This window comes from Populus alba, chromosome 15, assembly GCF_005239225.2.
Source record: "Populus alba chromosome 15, ASM523922v2, whole genome shotgun sequence".
Classification (NCBI taxonomy): Eukaryota; Viridiplantae; Streptophyta; class Magnoliopsida; order Malpighiales; family Salicaceae; genus Populus; species Populus alba.
Window position 1 is genome coordinate 3400465 of NC_133298.1, and position 17443 is coordinate 3417907.

At 36.8% G+C, this 17443-nt stretch overlaps 1 pseudogene; it reads right to left on the reverse strand.

Moving 5' to 3' along the window:
- Nucleotides 1-3261: 3261 nt before the first annotated feature.
- Nucleotides 3262-11361, reverse strand: LOC118056299 (uncharacterized; annotated as a pseudogene).
- Between the last annotated feature and the right edge of the window lie 6082 nt (nt 11362-17443).

The window sequence follows — 17443 nt, forward strand, 5'->3', positions numbered from 1 at the left end:
TTGACTAAATAACAAAATAAAAAGGGATGGAATAAAAGGGTTAAAATATAAAAGTGTGTTTTGCCAGACACACCCTTAGTCCAAAACAGATTGGGCTGGTTGGGCCCGGGGACCGGCCCATTCGGGCCTCAACTTTTTTCTGTTTATTTTTGTTTGTGCTAGGTCTGACCCAGCCTGTACGGGCTGGGCTGGATCAAGAATGGTGCTTTAGACTAGGTCAACATATATAGAGCTGAGAGGCCAACCGTGGACGACCAACACCCAGACACGGTGTAAAATCTTGTCAGATAAATCACTGGAAAATTGGCATTACATCAAAGTTTATGTTAGAAGTTTATGATTTTATGTTATATCATTAGTCATAGTCTGAATGGTTAAACCATTCATTATCTGTAAATATTTAGGTTGGTTGACCTTCTGCTCTTTGTACTTTCCAGGTTAGCTATTTTGTTTTTTCAGTAACAGGGTAGCCATACTTGTGTAAACACTCTGCCTCCTATGAGTGGATAAATTTTTCAACTTTTTCTCTGTTTATGAAGTATGTATGTTTTCATTTCCAGTTAAGTTTGGCGTTCTTTCTCAGCAGTTTGAAAAGGGTTATATGTCACCCCAATTCATCACAAACCAGGAAAAATCTTTGGTGGAGTTTGACAAGGCCAAAGTCCTTGTAACGGATCAGAAGATTGCAAATGTCCAAGAAATAGTTCCTGTGTTGGAGAAGACTACCCAACTCAGTGTCCCTTGTTAATCATTGCTGAGGATATCTCAAAGCCGGTTTTGGAAACACTAGTGTTGAACAAAATGAAAGGTTTGCTCAATGTTGCTGTTGTCAAATGCCCTGGATTTGGAGATCGAAAGAAAGCATTGTTGCAAGACATTGCTCTTATGACAGGTGAACTTGCATCTTTCTTTCCAACTTAAATTGGTTATTGTAAGTTGTGCTATATTGAAATATATTGACATATCAGTTAATGAATTATTTATCTTCCTCGTGAGTTGGGTTCGAGTTACATATGCGAGCCTTCCTATGTGTGCACTGGATGTTCTTATATGTTTGTGTATGACCCTTGCAGGTGCATAAACTTTTGAGTATATCATGTTAATTAAGATATCCTTTGATAATTACCTAGGTCTCAAATATAAGAATCGTTACACTCCTCAATTATAAGAACTATTACTCTTTTTCATGCACTAGAAACAATAAATGTTTTACATGGATGCTTTGTTAAGATTGTAAAATCCTTTGATGATTACCGAGGCCTCAATTAAAAAAATTATAAATTCTTTTTATGCACTACAAATAATAAATTCTTTACTTGGATGCTTGCGCAAGATTGTATTCTGTTCTCGTATGACTATCATAGGAAGGTCATTACATCTGATATGCTGTGTAATTCATGCCATACCAAAACCATCAGGTGCTGATTTTCTCTCTGGTGATTTTGGGCTGACACTCGGAAGTGTAACCTCGGATCAACTTGGCATTGCACGAAAAGTTACCATAACAAGTAATTCAACAACCATAGTTGCTGACTCAGCTACCAAAGCTGAAATTCAGGCAAGAATTTTTCAGATAAAAAAGGACCTCGCTGAAACTGAAGAAATTGTAGAAAGAAGCTGAAGAAATTGTAGAAAGAAGTTGAAGAAATTTTATTGCTCTGATGGCTCACATCAACAGTTTTGAGTTGGCTGGTCAGAATGAAACTTGAAGGTGAAGCAAGCCTCTTCAACAAGCCTTTACAACTTCTGGGATCACCAGGTGGATCATGCTTGAGACCACAAAAGTATCAAATGCCATAACGAAAGACTTTGCATTTGTCTGGAAATGCTTGGTTCTCCCTGCTGATACATACTATTGCCGTAAATTTTGTGTTTGGTCTCTGTTATATTTGATTTCCTGGTTGGTTTCCTGTCAAGAAACTCACTACTATTCCAGTAACTCAGCAAGTAGCCATATAGGAAGAGTAATCCCCATATCCAGATGTCCTCTTTAAAACCTTCAACTGAAGTTAGTCACTGACACAATTCAAGCAGAAAATCACCTATATTTTATCAATTATATTTTCCCTTGACTGCTATATGATTCATCTGTCAATTTTATTTGAACGAGGTTTTGGTCTATTGCCATCTTTAATTGATTTTTGTTTGCTATTGGATGATTGCCTTGTAGTGTTATAAAACATGTTCTGCTGTTTGAGAAGCAGCCTGCTCCATTGTTTTTGTGAGTTTTCAAATGTTTGATTTTTCAACATATTTTCATTTTGTTTCGAATTAGAAGCGCACACGTACATCCTCTATTTCGAATTAGAATTGGTGCTCGAAAACTAAATGAAGTGTTTCAGTTTGGGATTGTGCTTATGTGGCTGCGTTGAAGTGCAGGAGTAAATCTGCTGTAGATAATTATCAATGATGTCAAGAGTACAGAGAACAGAATTCCCTTCTCAATCCCTACTCTAAATATGAAAATCATTGTTTTGCAGACATTCTGAATTTTGATCCTTCCAATTCCTATGTTTCAAATCAACTGCCACAAGGTTCCTATTCGTCTTGAAAATTGCTTTCTACGGAAACAGCCTTTTTATCCACAACAGACGCATCATGAGTGTCTCGTAACTTCTGCTTTGCTTCAAGTAGTCCATTATTATTAGACTTCAGTTTTTGAATCCCAAGCACTGCACTGGGATGTTTTCAGCTGTTATATTCAATTAGGGTTCTGTTAGAGTTTGCTTGAGGGCTAACAACAGAGTTTTTGAGCAGAAGCAGCATTCCTTATCACAGGGCTGGGAAGTACACCACGGATAGGGGGACGATCCATTCAAGAGTTAAGACCTTGTAGTTTTGAATTTTTAATACGAAGTTTATAGATTCAAATCCTGGGCTGGAAAATATTTGTTTTTATTGAAATCCTGGGCTGGTACATCGTAAATTCTTTACAAAATAATACTTGAAGACTTGAATCTTCATGAGTAAGAGATTGGGTGCTTTGCAAGAATATGTAGGTGAAGACCTGACATGTTTTTGCAACGTGTGATTTAAAGATTTGTGCAATATTTCAAAAGCAAGTTTGAAAGCTGTACTTGAGGAGCTTGTCTTACTTATTTGTTTCTTTCTAAGAGGAATAAATATGGAATTTCACGTGACAAATGACGTTATTTGATTTTCCAGGACGGGTTTGGTTTGATTGTGGAAATTTTGTTCATCAATATTGTACGGTCTTTGTATTGGCATTTGGATTGTTTATTACTCTCCAAAACAAATATGTAGTAGGAAGGCAATTGATACAAATGAAGGCAATAAATTACATGATTCATGACATTCACCAAGTTCATCTAAAATGATGCTTTGGACGGAGTATCTAACATAGACTTGATTATTGAATATTACATTTTGCCAAACAAGTTGCTTTTCACAAACGCCCAAGTATGCTGTAAAAATTCAGCCAATAACATTTCTGTGAACCATTATATCTTCCAATTCCATCGTGGAGAATAGCTTTGGCAATGGAGGCCATCGAGTTGTAAGCTCTGTAGAAACCTGTCGCATTGTTGGCCGGTAGTGAGGATCGGTCTGCAAGCAAGCAAACGCCAGTTTTGCACCATGTGCAACACCGTCCGCAAGCTCGTTTTTGTTGGTGGGAGAAACCACTGGTGGTGGCTTTGAAACACTCAGAGGGGATAAAACACACTGTTTTATTACACAAAACCGAAGCTTACAATTACACAACAAAAGCTTAACAATTACACGCCCTCTCTCTCTCTTTCTCTTACTAGTGTTCCTCTCAATTCTCTCCACACATATAACATAAGCTGGGCACTCTATTTATAGACAAAATCAGAATACGAAAATCTATTGTTCCAGGTGTGAAGGCGGCTGTTGACCGGCGGTGTGAAGGCGGCTGGCGGCTGCGGCTGGTGGCTGGCGGCTGGTCGGTGGTCGGTGGCTGGTGGCTGGTTGCCTTCCTTGACCATCTGGGAGCTTCTGGATTGAGTTTATTCAACAAATCTCCCCTTTAAACTCAATCGAGGGATGTCATGCCAAGCATGAATACTTCTTCCTTTAATGCCTTCTCTCTGCTTGTAGCCTTTATCCACTAATTTGGCTTTCGTCTTGTAGACCCTTTTGACACCTATTGCTTTCTTCTTTTCTGGTGGGTCCTTATCTGCATGGAAACAAAATAGAGTTGTATCTTCCATAACCTGAGTGGTATCGTACAACTCTTCAAGGTTTCGCATCTTTCTTGGTCCTTCTGACGAGGATGCTGATGGTGGTGTTGATGATGATGCTCCTGGTGTGTTCCTCCTGTTGAATACAGGGAAACTGTGTGCCGGACTTTGTGGTTCAGCTGCTGGTATAAACACCGGACTTTGTGGTTCAGCTGCTGGTACAATCAGTTCTTCTGCAGGTACAATAGGTTCTTCGACAAGTACTGTTGGTACTTCTTCTCCTTCAAGGATCAAATCAAGATTGATCCATCTGACTGCTTCTTGATCACCATTCCATTCCCAAGAGTTATCTTCTTCAAAGATAACATCTCTACTCGTAATCACCTTCTTCGTGATGGGATTATACAGCCTGTATCCCATCCTTCTTTCACCATATCCCACAAAGATGCATTTCTCGCTCTTATCATCGAGCTTTCTCCTTCTTGCATCTGGGATCTTTGCATATGCCACACAACCAAAGACTCGAAGATGAGTTACACTTGGTTTGTGACCACTCCATGCTTCTTCTGGAGTAACTCCTTGCAAACTTCTGGTTGGGCAGCGATTCAACAGATACACTGCACATGATACAGCTTCAGCCCAGTATTGCTTGGGCAATTTCTTTGCTTTGAGCAGACTTCTTGCCATGTCAAGAATCGTGCGATTCTTCCTTTCTGCTACACCGTTCAGCTGTGGTGTATAAGCTGGTGTCGTCTGATGTCTGATGCCTTGTTGTGTACAGAAGGCTTCAAAGTCATTTGCTGTATATTCTCCTCCTTGATCAGATCTCACTGTTCTGATCGTATAACCAGTTTGCTTCTCCACAATTGCTTTAAAATCTTTAAAACAATTGAATACTTCTGACTTCCTCTTCAGAAAGTATATCCACGTCTTTCTACTAAAATCATCAGTAAAAGTGAGGAAGTACCTATTTTGTCCAGTTGACATAGGCGTTATCGGGCCACACACATCTGTGTGTACTAACTCCAGTGGCCTCTTTGCTCTCCAGTTGACTTCTTTGGCAAAACTGGATCTGTGTTGTTTGCTGAGGACACAACTCTCACAGACTTCATCTGGATGATCAATGTGAGGCAAACCTTTGACCATCTTCTTGCTTGCTAGCATCTTCAAACTCGTGAAATTCAGATGTCCAAGCCTCAGGTGCCAAAGCCATTCTTCACTGTTGGTGATGGCGCTCAAACACCTTGCTGCATCATACTGGATGTTCAAAGGAAACATCCTATTCTTGGACATTTTCACGTAGGCCATTAATCTCCAATTGTTGTCTCTAATTGCTAGATGACAATTCTCCGAGTAAAAGGTATAGCCTCTCTCCAAAAGTTGACCTAAACTGAGTAGGTTCTGTTTTATGGCTGGGACATAATACACATCGGCGATGTAGCTGGAATCGCCATTCTTCATCTTGACTGGGATGTTGCCTTTACCTTTGAATGGAACCTTTGTGGTATCTCCAAAAGTAACTAGACCTTGCTTGGTCTCATCTAGATTACTAAATAACTCTCGGTAGCCGCACATGTGATTGCTGGCTCCAGTATCTAGATACCATATGTCCTCCTTTTTCTTATCATGTCCTTGTTGGACAAGAAATGCAGTTTCTTCTCTGTCATCCTTCTCTACATAGTTAGCTTGCTCACGTATCTCCAACGGAGCTTTTCTTCTGCATTCAGTGCTATAGTGCCCAAACTGATTGCAACTATAGCATTTGATATTCCTCTTGTCACGGTTATTGTAACCGCCTCCTCTTCCTCTGGGAGTGAATGCTTGTTGGCCTCGGCCTCCTCTGGTGGTGTTTCTGCCACCTCTTCCTCTAAAACTTGTATTCCAAGAACCTCTTCCTTGGAATTGCTGGAATCCTCCTCTGGATTGTTGACTTCCTCCTTGAGTGGTGTAGCCACTTGATGAAGTCTCCCCTTGCTCATATCTGTCCTTGAGAGACAACTTTGCTTGTAAGGCATGCTCAATTGCCTTATCTCCGTTTCGCTTTACAATCTTCTGCTCATGAGCTTGCAAAGAACTCATAAGCTCATCAACCGTCAACTTGTCCACATCTTTGGACTCTTCAATTGCGACAACAACAAAATCAAATTTTGGATCTAGGGATCTCAAAATTTTCTCAGTAATTCGAGCATCGATGATGGCTTCTCCATTTCTCCTCATCTGGTTGACTATTACCATAATCCTTGTGTGATAATCAGAAATAGACTCCGAGGACTTCATTTGCAATAACTCAAATTCTCCTCGCAAAGATTGAAGACGAATCTTCTTGATTCTGTCAGCACCTTTGTATTTCTGTTGGAGAGCCTCCCATATATCATGTGACGTTTCAGCGGAAGCTATGATCTCGAACGTATCTTCATCAAGACCTTGGTAGATGATGGTCTTGGCTTTGTTGTCCTTCTTTCTGTTGACTTTCAAGGCTTGCTTCTGTGCCTCTTGTAAAACATCTTCTCTTTCTTTGGACTCTGGTTCATCATAACCAGTTTGTACAATATCCAAACACTCTTGTGACCCAAGAAATGCCTTCAATCTGATGCACCAACTATCATAGTTGTCTTTAGTCAGCTTCGGGATGAGTGTATGTGTACCTTCTGTAGTCATTTTCCTCTTTTAATGACTATATCGCCTTCTGGAAGCCGAATTTGGCCAAACGGACACTGTAGATCGATCCGGAATGGTCCAAATAGTAGGGAACCGGTCTGACTTTGTTGAAATTGGGTCAGAAAATGGGTGAACCGGTCAAAAAATCACTTCTGTACGGCGGGCGGTTCGCTGGGTTGAACCGGGAATATTCTGTGGAATATTCCTTCGGCTCGGCTGAGGCTGGAACGCGGCTCGGCTCGGCGCGAGATACGGCTCGGCTTGTGGTCGGCTGGACTCGGCTTATGGCTCGGCTAGGACTCGGCGTATACGGCTCGGCGCGACTCAAATATGGCGCGCGTGTGGCTCAGTCGTCTTCAACCTCGGGGCGCGTGGTATGCGCGTGGGCGATCTGGCTGAATATTCAGGAGGCGCGTGTGGGCTACCCTGAACTCCGATTTGGCTGATTTTTGCGGCAGTGAGTTCGTCTTGATGAGCTCTACACTGTGGAATGATCAAAACTTGTTTTTGACAATTTTGAAAATTCGGATATACCCCAAAACACTTCTGTTTTCCGACGAACGGGGCTCTGATACCAATTGTTGGTGGGAGAAACCACTGGTGGTGGCTTTGAAACACTCAGAGGGGATAAAACACACTGTTTTATTACACAAAACCGAAGCTTACAATTACACAACAAAAGCTTAACAATTACACGCCCTCTCTCTCTCTTTCTCTTACTAGTGTTCCTCTCAATTCTCTCCACACATATAACATAAGCTGGGCACTCTATTTATAGACAAAATCAGAATACGAAAATCTATTGTTCCAGGTGTGAAGGCGGCTGTTGACCGGCGGTGTGAAGGCGGCTGGCGGCTGCGGCTGGTGGCTGGCGGCTGGTCGGTGGTCGGTGGCTGGTGGCTGGTTGCCTTCCTTGACCATCTGGGAGCTTCTGGATTGAGTTTATTCAACAGTTTTCAGGAGGTGGGAGGCGCTGGTCTAAGACATCCTTCAAGACTGTATTGTGACCAATTGGTGATGATGAGGAGGTGGAGGCAGATAACATCAGAGATGAGATGAAATCGCCAGGATGCTTTCCCATCATTACTTCCAATGTTAATACTCCAAAGCTATACACATCACATTTTTCATCCACTTTCATTGTGTATGCCAACTCTGCAAAAGAGGCTGGTCATGCTATGTTTTGCCAACCTAATTTATTGCACCTATTTTGTTTTCAAGTGATTTTGTAAACTAACCTAATGTAGAAGGTCATATTGAAACTTAACCCAGTGATTTTGTACATACCTGGAGCTGTGTACCCAAAGGTGCCAGCAAATGATGTCCAATTAGACGAGTCAGGCATTAAGAGCCTGGCTGTGCCGAAGTCAGAGACATGAGCCTCATATTCTGAATCCAAAAGAACATTGTTGCTGGAAATGTCTCTATGAATAATCGGAGGGGAGCAGTCATGGTGCATGTAGGATAAAGCATTTGCTACTCCTTTGATAAGATTCATCCTTTTATCCCAATCCATCTTTCCTGCTTGTTCCTCGTCTTTCAGTACCTTTCTTAAACTTCCCCTTTCCACAAATTCATATACCAAAAATGAGTGTTTGGCATGCGAGCAGAAACCATACAGCTTCACAATGTTCCGATGTCGTATACCCATTAAGACATCAATCTCGCTTCTAAAAGATTTCAAGCTGCTCATCTCAACTTCTGGTGTTTGGTGGAATTTCTTCACGGCAAGGACTTGTTCTGATGGAAGTACAGCTTTGTATACAACTCCATACCCTCCAGTACCAATGCAATATTTGGAGTCGAATTCCTCAGTAGCCTCAATGATGTCCTCGTAGCGCAGATCCCCACCGGGGCACCATCTCGCGGTAACATCTCTTCGTGGTGTTTCCACTAACCTTTTCTTTCTTCTGCTTTGGAAAAAGATAAGAAAACCTACAATCAGGCCCAACAAACTACCCAGCAGAGAAAATACTGTCAAAAAGACAACTTTGGGGCCCTTCTTGTGCACAGTTTTGTTTTTCATGAGAGCAGAACAAGCCTCCAAACCAGTTGCATTGCCACACAGGTTGGTGTTGTTGCGAATTGCTTCAAATGGTGCCTCGCGAAAGGCTTTGATGTCTGGAATGGGGCCCTCTAGCTTGTTATAGGATACATCCACTTTAGTGAGGCCTTGCAGTCTACTAAAACTGGTTGGAATTAGACCAGACAGCATATTATGGGAGAGGTTTAATACCTCTAGCTGCTGCATCTGTCCAAGCTCCGGTGCTATACCTCCCATGAGGGAATTCCAACTGAGATCAAGACTTTGAAGAGACTGTAAAGACCCCATCTCAGCAGGAATACTCCCTGTCAATCTATTCTTACTCATATTCAAGAATATCAGTTTTGAGCACTTGCCAAGCTGTTTAAGAACTGTTGCCCTAAAATTGTTCGCGGCCAGCCCAAGCCTTTCGAGATCAGAAAGCGATGCAACATCGAATGGAATATCACCTGAAAGCTTGTTATCGTTGAGTTCAAGTTTAATCAACTTTAAATTTCCCAATTCTTTTGGAATTCTCCCAACAAGTTGATTTGATGAGAGGTCAAGAGCTTGTAGATGAGTTGCCTTTCCAAGAGCTGCTGGTATTTCTCCAGAAATCTTGTTTCCAGAAATCTTGAAGGTTGTCAGATTGTTAAACTGCTCCCATTTCAATGAAAGTTCACCATGCAATTCATTATCACTCAAATCCATGTAGTTCAAATGAGGATGTGTGCCAAAAGCTTCAGATATGTTTCCACTAAGTTGGTTTCTCTCAAGTATGAGTCTCAACAAGCTGCTGCAATTTCTCAAGTTTTTGGGGATAGGTCCCGTGAAATAATTGTCCATCGCACAAAAATAATGAAGTAATCCACCAAGGCACACATCTCGTGGAAGATTACCAGACAATCTATTAGAATATATTTGTAACGAATACAAATGTGTAAGGTTGTTCATTTCTGGAGGAATCATACCAAAAAGATTGTTATTCCCAAGGCCAAGTACAGATAAGCTTTTTAAATTGCCTAGAGATGCTGGTATTTTACCAGTTAGATTATTAAATGACAACCAAAGGGTAGTAAGGTTTCCTAAGTTTCCTAAAGATGCTGGTATTGCACCGGTTAGATGATTAGATGACAAAAATAAACTGGTGAGGGATCTTAGATTTCCTATGGAAGTAGGGATTGGACCTTCAAAATTATTATCGGACAACTGAAGGGTAGTCAGGTTTCCTAAGTTTCCTAAAGATGCTGGTATTTCACCGGTTAGATTATTATATGACAAAAGTAAACTGGTGAGAGATTTCATGTTTCCTATGGAAGCAGGGATTGTACCTTCTAAATTATTATGGAGCAACTGAAGGGTAGTCAGGTTTTATAAGTGTCCTAAAGATGCTGGTATTGCACCGGTTAGATGATTAAATGACAAAAATAAACTGGTGAGGGATCTCAGATTCCCTATGGAAGTAGGGATTGGACCTTCAAAATTATTATCGGACAACTGAAGGGTAGTCAGGTTTCCTAAGTTTCCTAAAGATGATGGTATTTCACCGGTTAGATTATTAGATGACAAAAGTAAACTGGTGAGAGATTTCATGTTTCCTATGGAAGTAGGGATTGGACCTTCAAAATTATTATAGAGAAACTGAAGGGTAGATAGATGTTCAAGCATTCCTACTTCCCTAGGTATGAAACCAGAGAGTTTGTTTCTGTAAAGGTAAAGATAAGACAAGTTGCTTAGGTTTCCGATGGACGTAGGAAGAGCACCACTAAGGTTGTTATTTGACAAATCAAGCAAATTTAGAGATCCCAATGTTCCAACTTCTGGTGGTATTCCACCATAAAGCTCATTTTCATTGAGATAAAGATCAGTTAAGTGGGTCAAATTGCTTATAGAAGCAGGGAGTAATCCTCCGAGATCATTCTCATGCCAAAATATTTGAGAAAGTGAACTCAACATTCCTATTTCCTTAGGGATGGTGCCACTGATATGGTTTACAGCAAGGGAAAAAACTCTAAGTCTTTTCAATGTGCTTATTTCTGACGGAATGTTGCCAGAAATGTTATTGTAAGACAAGTCAAGTTTGTTGAGTTTAGAAAGGTTACCTATATGTGAAGGAATGGATCCATAGAGCGAGTTGTTGCGAAGGATAAGCTCAATCAAGTCAGGAAAGGAAGAGAACCTGAGACTATTAAGCGTACCTTTCAAACTAGAATTGGACAGACTTATGTTGCTGACACTACCAGACTTGTCGCAACTGATTCCGAACCAGTTGCAAGGGCTGTCTCCAGCCCAAGAAGACAGGAGAGACTGGCTTCGGTTGTCAAGAGTGACTTTCCATTCTAGAAGAGCTTCCGCTTCCTTCCTTCCATTTGCTACTTCAGCAAAAGAAGCAAAGAAGGAAGCATAAGCAAGTAAGGAAAAAACCAAAAAAGGTGTGGAAAAGAGAAAGATGTGGGAAGCCATGGCCTTGGTGGTTTACTTTCTTAAAAAGGATGTATAAAATGATTTGCCCCGCATACGTATATATATGGGAAAGAAATGATAGATTTTGTTTCATTATAAATGCACGAGTAAGATTCGGTGGAGATGGATTTTGATTTTGAAAAATTTGACAATATTAATTTTGATTTTTTTTTATCAAATCTTAATTTGTTTTTAATTTTTATCTTTGGATCCTAATCTTGATTTTTTTTTCAAATTTGGTACTCAATCTCTTATTTTTTTTTGGATTCTTTTATTAATTTGATTTTTATTTTTAATTTTACCCCTTAATTAAAAAATTTAGATTGTCATCTTATTTTTTTTTTCAAATTAGGTTTTTATTTTTTTAATTGCTATTTTTTTTCTTTTTTAAAAATTAACTTTTTTATTTATTTCACCAGTCAACATTTTATTTATTAATTAGGGAGCTGGTCTTAATGATGTTTCTCAAAGCTTTTAGACTCGGCTCGGGAGTCGATTCGGGGGCAAATACCAAGTCACAAGTCAAGTGGGTTAACTTGAGTTAACTCAAGTCAATCAAATCTTTTTATTTTATAAAAAAAGTTAAAATGCAATCATTTTTAAAAAATAAAAATATAAGAAAATAGTTAATAAATTAACCAAATCAACCAAATTTCTTATTTTCTTTTTATGATGTTAAGTCATGAATTTTCTTTATTAAAAATATATTGACAGTGTTTTAAACATTTTTTTATATGTTACAAAAAAGTCAATTCACCATGTGAAGAAAATCGTGCCACCTATCGAGGAAGATAGATCAATTAAAGGTGGAGGGCTGGAGGCAGAGGAAGCCACCCAGCCAGTTAGCATCTTCATTAGAAATGAACTGTCCTTTTGATGACTTCAAATGAAAGCAGCCGAGGAGACAAGCCGAAAATTTCTAATTTAGACCGATATGTAATTTTTTTTATTTCTTGAAATTTTATTCTTCAATATAAACCACTCATTCTAAAAATCTATGATGTGAAACCTTGGTGTTGTGTGTTGGTATTTGGTTCTGTATATCCTAATAAAAAAAATTGATTTAGGCCTCATTACCTGGTTTTAAAAATGATTTTATTGAAACCTACATTTTAGAAAAATAAAATAAAAAACCACTTTTTATTGTTTTTTCTATATCATAAAAATTTTAATATTTATTTTTTTCAAGTTTATCTAATATATATATATATATATAGAACATTAGTTTTATAAAATGTAACTATACATATAATATAAATATTTTAAATATAATATTATTGACATATAAGCTTATTAAGTAAAATTTATTGATATTTTTAAAACCTTAAAATAATTTTTTATATATATTGAAAAAGACAAATTAGTTAATGGATTAAGAGTTAGATATTTGGGATTTTTGTATGACAATTGTTTTTACAATGGGGTTTAGGCAATTATCCTTTTATATCCTTTAAGCATTATAAAAATAAATACAAACACTTTACATCATACATACCCATGCATAAATATTAAATTTTAATGTCATACCCCTACATAATAATTAAAATTAAGAAATATAAGTATATTTACCATATAAACAACCATAAATATACTTGTTAAATAAGAAACATAGATTTTCTTATTCTAATAAAATGTAAATATTTAACAGTAAAAAGATAGTGTTTGGTTACTGTTGTGTAACAAAAAAGATGAAGACAGTAAAGACTAAAACGCATTATGCTTTCTTTTAAATATTGTTAAATTTTCATAAGTTTCAAATATTATCTGTTACACACCATAAATCTCAACAAGTAGGTCAATAAAGAGTTTTATGCTTTGTATGAACTAAAAACGAAAGAATCAAATAATTCAAAGTTAGATATTTCTTTTTTAAAATCTTGAAGTTTGGTTCCTTGTTAGATCATATATTAGACAAGTTATGAGATTTTCTATAAAGAAGTTATAATGATGTAAACTTCTTTAAAAAACTATGGTATTTCGGCATAAGCATATGGTAGATCAGACTTTAGAGTATGGTCTATTACTCTTGTCTATAAAAATATCCCTATAGAATAAGAATGGCAAAGAAATAATTCATTTTGGACGGTATAGGTTATTGGAATAAATAAAATGGTACCATGTGGAAAAGAATATGTATATGCATCCAGACAACTTGAACTTCGATTCCATCCAAGCAAATAGTTATACATGTATATTGAACGTTATCTATTTATGGAGTTGTCGAACTCATCCTCTCATTATTTATATTTTTTTGGTTTATAGTTTGTTAGCATATTATTTTTGTTGGACCCTCAAAACCTGCTTCTGTTGTAATTAATACTTTTCTTTTATATCTAGTTAGTGCTCTACAATTATAGGATCTTGTATTTAACTCTTGCATTAAGACAATCAAATAATATTATGAAGTTAATTTTGTTATTAGTATTACGAATAACTCTAATTGAGTTATTTAAAGGATAAGTTTGTATATAAGTTTTGATTCGTATAGATATAAAACCATGAAAAAAGATCTTGTTTATGTGCTGATTATAAATCCAAAAATCAGGTCGTTATAAATCAAGATGGAATATTCAATTGCATCTAAGGATGAGTACGTGTGGACTAATTTAAATTGCCACTCTAGAAGGGAAATGAAGTATTTGTCATGATTATTAGAATATTTGAAAAACAAATCTTGTCTATGTACCGATTATAGATCCAGAAATCAGGTCGTTATAAATCAAGATGGAATATTGAATTGCATCTCAAGATGAGTACGTGTGGACTTGTTTAAATTGCCACTCTAGAAGGGAAATGAAGTATTTATCACGATTATTAGAATATTTGTGTTGGGGTTTCCGCTATGGACCCATTCTGATGACTTCTTTGAACTGATTTTATTTTGTTTGTAGAAATTCATTTCTATCTAAAATTATTTTTTATAATTGACTTGTATGATTCAAAGTCAGGCCACCAGAGAAGATTAGGGACTGACTGGACTCGTCTATGATTCAAAGGGTTGGGAAGAAGCGGCATCATCGATCGGAAACTAACAGGAAAAAAATTAGAAGTGTGTTTGGTAATAATCTACTCAAATCAATTTGTTTTGATGATGAAAGTATTATAATAAGTTAGTATAATTTAGAACTCGACTCCTTTAGTGATAACGTTTTGATTGAAGCTATAGAATTGTTTCCAACTAAAAATATTTATAACTTTACTTTGACTCAAGATGGAATAATTAATTGCGTGATAGTAGGAGCATGTGTAGACTAATTTAAATTGTTATTCCAACATTTATGTTGATGGAATATTTAATTGCGTGATAGCAGGAGCATGTGTAGGCTAGAAGGTAAATGAAGTATTTGTCACGATTATTAGAATATTTATATTGGAATTAGAATATATGTTCACTTTATCTCTAAGGTGAGTAAATCATATATATATATATATATTGTTTCTAGAAAACGGTTACAGAAGAAGAGGAGATCAGCGGTGAACAGATTCTAGAGCTAGGCAGTTACAATAAATTAGTAATAATAAATCATGTAACAGACTCTTCTAGCCTTGGTTCATCAGGGTAATTTTAGCTATGGATCCATTCTCGGATGATTGTTTTATGAAATATAAGAGATGTATTATTTTGCTGCTTAATAAGATTATTATATTCTATGATTAAAAAAAAATACGAAATCTGAATATTATTAAGAGATGAAGACTATTGTATACTCCCAATCCTTGACTTGGTCATTAATCAAGATGGAATATTCAATTGCGTTTTAGGAGAAGCATGTATAAACTAATTTAAATTGCCATTCTAGAAGAAAAATAAAGTATTTGTCACGATTATTTGAATACGGACTTATTCTGACAACTTTTTTTTTTAATGAAGTACAGAGATATATTATTTAGCACCATTATGTGCTTCAAAAAATTATTATATTTCATGATTAAAAAATATATACGAGACTCTGCATTGGGTGATCATCCTTCAATGCATTTTTATATTATTTTCTTGCTAATTATTTTTACTAACTGTGCTATTTCAAAATAAACATTTATATATAAAAAAAAAAAAGCAAAAAAAATTAATTTCGTTCTGAGAGGTGTCGACTAGGGGTATAAGTAAGAAGATTGAATATTCAATTGCGTCCTAAGCGGGATTGAACAATAGTATAGTTTACTTGCAAGTGGGAGAGTCCACGTCAAAATATTGTGGCAGAGGGGGCTGCGCAAGACTAAAACACCTGGTGGGACTAAAACACCACTAAGACTAAAACAATCCACTGTGAAGTTGTTATCATTCCATCTAATATCCTGTTAGATTTCTAGCAATCCACTGTCCCCCATATTCTTTGGAGTCAACTTTGAAGTTGTTATCATTCCATCTATAGAAGTCCATCTAATATCCTGTTATTTCTAAAGAAAGTTGACAAATTTTTCGGTGCAAGCTGCCCACCTAGTGGGATCACGACCAACTTTACAAATTTAAAGAATTTTTAAAAGAATAAATTTTTAAAAGTTTTTGACATCTTGCTTTTTTTACAAAAAAAAAAAATCTTTAACGAGTTTCCACCTAATATTATGATCAATAAAAATCATAATTGGTCAATAAAGATTTTATAATATGAAAATAGTTACGGAAAATATAAGATATTATCACTCTTTAAGCATCCTACCCGAAGTTAATTGCATTACTGATTTTATTTTAAATTGTTAAGAGTTTGTTAATTGATGTTATGATAATCTGCTTGTAATATTCTTGTCTTTGCTGTTAGTGAATTTTCAATTACGAATATTTCCAACTTTGATGTTGGTAAATATTACTTAGCAAAAAAATGATATTCATAACTCTGACATTAGTGAATAAACTAGTAAAATAAATTTAAATCAATGCATACATTTTTTTAAATGAAAAAATATATCTTATACTTGATTTGCATTTCATAGTAAAAATCCATATATCAATATTAGAGTGAAATATCTAAAAAAATACAAGGACCCACAAATAAATTCAAGAAGGTCCACGAATATTTTCGGAATTTTCTGATATCCAAAAAAGCATGTTTGGCTAAATAACAAAATAAAAAGGGGTGGAATAAAAGGGATAAGACATAAAGGTGTGTTTGGCAGTTTGCCAAACACACCCTAGGCCCAAAACAGATTGAGCTGGATGGGCCGGAGACTAAGCCCATCCGGGCTTCATCTTTTTTTTTTGGATGGGTCTAACCCAGCCCATACAGGCCGGGCTGGACAAAGCCAGCCCACACTAGTGACCCCGCTGGCTGAGGCATGCATGAGTGAATAGTTCACGTATTTTGTGCCACGCCAGTGATCAGGCTGGGCTGAGGCAGGCATGCGTGAATAGTTCACGTATTTTGTGCATAGTGCGACCTTCGCACAATACTGAACTTATTTGAATTTTGCAAAGGAAAAGGAAGCTTACGTGTTTCAGGGGCCACTGAAGAAGGAGGAATGTTCTTTCTAGCTGATGTTACTGAAAAAAAAATGGTATTCCTTACTCTGACATTAGTAAATAAACCAATAAAATGAATTTAAATTAATGAATATATTTTTTTTTAAAGAAAAAAAAATATATATATATATATATATATATATATATATCAAATTTGCATTTCATAGTAAAAATCCACATATCAATTTTAGAGTGAAATATCTAAAAAAATATAAGAGACCCACAAATAAATTCAAGAAGATCCACGAATGTTTTTGGAATTTTATGATATCTGAAAAAGCTTATTTGGCTAGATAACAAAATAAAAAGGGGTGGAATAAAAGGGGTAAAATATAAAGGTATGTCTTGACCCCAAATAGATTGGGCTGACTGGGTCTAGGGACCAAGCCCATCCGGGCCTCAGCTTTTTTCTTTTTATTTCTATTTTGGGCTGGTAATTATAATTACCTTCGCACACTACCAAGCTTATTTGAATTTTGCAAAGGGAAAGGAAGCTTACCTGTTTAGGGGGGCTACTGAAGATGGAGGCTTGTTCTTTCTGGCTGATGTTACTCTCCCCTCTTCTTGCTTTTCTTTTGCTTTCTTTGTCCTCCTGTTCTGGTCTTTCTCTCTGTTTATTCCCTCTCTTTTGTTTTCGTCTGTCCTCTGTTTACATCACCAGTTCTTTGGTTTTTTTGCTCC